A 4,366-nucleotide genomic window follows, 5' to 3' on the forward strand; every position below is an offset into this window, starting at 1 on the left:
GTGTTAGTATTGTATATTATATATATCATATAATATTTGCTCAACACCTGTGACTGAAGTGAGTTCCAGGTCCTTATTTGATTTTTTTACTTATCAAAGTTAACTCACAAATCAAAAATGGCATTTGCTACCACAACTACTGTAAAATGATTCATTCAATAAATGAAGTTTGATTTGCTGGTAATTTTAAGTCTCCTACCCTCAAGGAAAGTATCTGCTTTAATCGTTAAAGTTAACCGATTTCATTGTTTTATCAAATGTTCTGCCTATTTCCAATGTCTATCTGCTAATTGTACATAAAAGGCATTTGGGGATAAGCATGTAACTTGGCATAGAGTTTAGTTATATGATGATATTTAATTTGTAAAGGTTTCATACTTATCCCACAATGCCTTTTTACTTAAAAACACATTTTCCTGTTATTTATTCATGCTAGGGAATTGCTTTTTATGAACTATAGCCTAAAGAATGATGTCTACAAACTTTCCCTTCACCAAAGAAAATTCTTCCAGTTCTTAATCTTTTGAGTGAGGCATAAATGGAGTGAAGAAACCCCCTTAACGAAAGGAAAGGTTCCTTGACCATCATAATGATCCCCTATCGAAAATGAAGTTAAGGATTTTGAATAAATTACTGAGATCTCATGAAAATATGGCTTGAAATTCAAGGAGGCAGCAAAGAGCAACACTCGAAAATAGTTCGGTAATATTGTATTAGAGCTGTAGGTAAGACCTTAACACTTACAGAATGGGGGTTTTTCCGTAGCGTTTTGAAATCCAAATTGAAAATAGAAAGCCCATGTTGTCTGATGAGTGAGAAGTTTTCGATTTTGACAATTTCATCAATGCCTATTTTAAGTGCATGTTAATGATCCCGTGGTGGCCTTGAACAAGAGCTGACATTGCCCGCTTTTAATTATGGTCCACGTATCTAAATCTTAAGTGGCGCCTATCGAGCGTTAAATATTACGTGTGACAAAAATACAATGTGATCGCTTTTAACACACAAAGCCACTTTCGTTCTGTGTGACATATTTGAAATATTTTGAAGACTTATAATGTATAGAGTATGTACCTGCACATTGAGAACGCTTGTGTTATGTAACAAAGAACTCCTCTCAGACGAGTTGTGTTTTTGTTAAAAAAATGCAAGAAACAAGACTAATAGCTGAATAAGTATTATCATATTTTACCTACACCTGCATGCTGCATTAAAAACAGTTACAGACATTTTCGTCTTATCGGTGAAAACTATATATAATAACCAACATATAACGACAAGGTTGGGAGTTTAAAAAGACAGATTCCCATAACGGATACCAAAAATTATAATATGGAATCTCTGATCAGTTCTGCACATGCATGTCATGAGCTTAAACCGCGTTCGCCTTCTCATAAAAATAGCTCAAGACACGGTGGTATAATTTTCCAATCATTTATAACTTTATCTAAAGAGAGTATTTAACCACGTAAACTGATGAAGATGTCAACTTATATTTAAACGGTTTTTTTTCAAAACATCTAGATTCAAAGTCTATACAATGTTATCGCTGGACATGTCAATATGGGCGAAACACCTATACTAGTCCAGTCTGTTTTTTTCATAACAATAATCAACTATAATATGTTTTACGGCACGGCCGTTAGTGAGGGCGGAGCCAGGTTGTACTGTAAACTATCAAGCATTGAGTGATGTGTTAAATTACTAAATCAGACCTACATGTATAGCTATACAGTGTATATTACAGTTAAGTTTCCTTCCTTGATTTCCTTTTGGCTGACAAGATGTTTGATATCTTGAAGTTTACCGCCTAGGCGTATGATGACATGACATTAATGTGAGAATGCGAAAGGTTCATTAGACTCTATATAAGTATTTAAATTTGCACCTCTTGAATCCATTGCAAAAATCAAGTGCAGCATATTCTACTAAAGACATTGAAATAAAACATATTAGGATGGATATTGTTAATCATGTATAACAGCATAGTTATCTGATATCCACGTAAAGATATACATATATATATATATGTATAGATCTTTACAAATAAGCCTTTTGGATTACTTCAAACTTAACTTCAATGATTCATAAATATTGTATCCAGAGAGAATTTATGCATAGTATATTACAAATTTTGTGCTTTTTATGTGTAAAAAATAATTTGTTCAATGCTATAAAAACTGGATTTATATGAAGTTTCTATTAAAAATAAGAAGAATATGCGAAATCACAACTTTTGTCATTTTTCAATACTCATCATTGCAGCCAAGAGAGTCACTAGATCTATATATCATATACATGTATGTATTGTGGATGAATACATTTGTTTCAGCAACTTACGGTCTATATGCTTTATATGTCTCTGCTTTATGTATAGTTTTAGCAATAGAGAAAATGTATTGTTTCCTCACTTAGAAATTGAATCAGTTCAGAACATAAAACTACAGATTTTTTTTAAATCGTGCAGATTTGTTAAAACAGCAGATAATCAAAAATGAAAATGTTACAGAATGGATTCAATTTTTTGCGTCACTGTGATAAACTCCCTTTTTGTTGACAACCAGCACGTTGTTTTGTTGATATTCCGTTTTCTAAATATATACCACTGCAATCTCTACCCAGAGTTGTCGTAGGAGTGCATGGACCGTAACTCTGCGTGATAGTCTCGTTCAACCAGACTCTTGTTGTCTGCGCAAGCGTCTGGATGAACGAGACTACACTGCTGATACAATATTTTTTCGACCATTCAGAACTAGAGCAATATAGCCGGTAACGTTATGTCAAGAGAATTTACATCTTTAACCGGAAAGTATCAAATATTTAAGTATTCTATAGTTAGATATAAGTTTTAAATCTTTCAAAAATGTAACGTTTGTTCGAGATTCGGCAAACGAGAACTTGTTTCGAGATCAAGATGGCGGAGACTACAGCGCGTGCGACTGGCGGCCATGTTAAGACAAGTTTTTCAGTTCCATAGGTATTGTGAATACTCTTTATTTTTCTTACATACGTGATACCTATAGGGAGAGCTTCGTTCTCACGGGCCCTTGAGAGAGCTCTGCCCTCTATTAATTTACAAAAAAATGTGCGTGTATTACGTTCGTCCTTCGAAAAACAAATACAGGTAGAATCTGCTGGCTTAGTCCCAGGGTTTGCAGTCGTAGGCTTGATAAGTCGCAGTAATCTCGTTTTAATTCTGGTACGGTTCATAATATACACCTTTCACTCGTTAATGAATTTATAAATATCGATACACGTACTCATGTAATCTTTGAAATCCGCATGATAAACGGGTTTTACCGTCCTCCCCTTATTTTTCACTCCAATATATATTTCCACATGAATAATAAAGAAGACGACAACGATATACAGAAGATGGATGGATGGATGACGGGTTTCGCGCCTACATGATTCCGCCCTTACGGGTTTCATCTCACTGACGGAAGTCAGTGTTCAGTCGGCGTTATATACAGAAGATCTGGCGGTTTGGTTTATGTAATGGGAGACAACTCGAACGACAAAAACTTATTAACCTCATGAGGTCGCGCCATATCGTGTATCTATGTTTTAATTATTAAGCCACATTAAATAAGAACGGTAAATTCCAGATAATATTCTAATAGTATATTGATCTAAAACGGTGTAAATGAACTAATAAAGTTGGAAGAATGAGACTCTGCTGTACAAGTGAAACAATCGAAAGGTAAAACTATCCGAACTCTGATAGATACTTCAAGTTAGAGTTAACCCTTCAGTGGTTAGGTTTCTCTAAAAGTCAATTGGCCCCCGGTATATTCGGATTCTCACCTCCTTAATTTATTGAGAGATGTCCTATTGTATCACATGCGCAACAGCGAAGGTCAAAAATTGACTAAAACTAGCTTTTTTTGGAAACCAAAAGGGGTAGGGTAAATTACAAATATAATTTGCTGTTTTCAAAATGAGCTAAAACCACCAAAATAGTACTATTTCTGTTCTTGAAAACATATGTTATCTAAACATATGGTTGATTACCACAAACATTTAAAAAACATATGTTATCTAAACATATGGTTGATTACCACAAACATTTAAAAAACATATGTGTCATTGGCTGAACTGCAAGCGTGTTTTGTTTCATCGTCGACACCATGCGTATCGTCCTCACATCGATAACTCGATTACTGACAATAAAAACACAAGCAACACCAGTGAGCATAATACAAAACATCGACCTTCATATCACACAATGAAACAGCATACTTCCCTGTGATGTCATGTTTGCGACCATAGAACCGGTTCATAGTCTTAATCAAAGAGCTCTAATATATAGTTTCAAACAATATAGCTTAATAAAAATCCTGATGAAATTGAATATTTCCAATCT

The sequence above is a fragment of the Mizuhopecten yessoensis genome, unplaced genomic scaffold, assembly GCF_002113885.1.
Source record: "Mizuhopecten yessoensis strain PY_sf001 unplaced genomic scaffold, ASM211388v2 scaffold716227, whole genome shotgun sequence".
NCBI classification, from domain to species: Eukaryota; Metazoa; Mollusca; class Bivalvia; order Pectinida; family Pectinidae; genus Mizuhopecten; species Mizuhopecten yessoensis.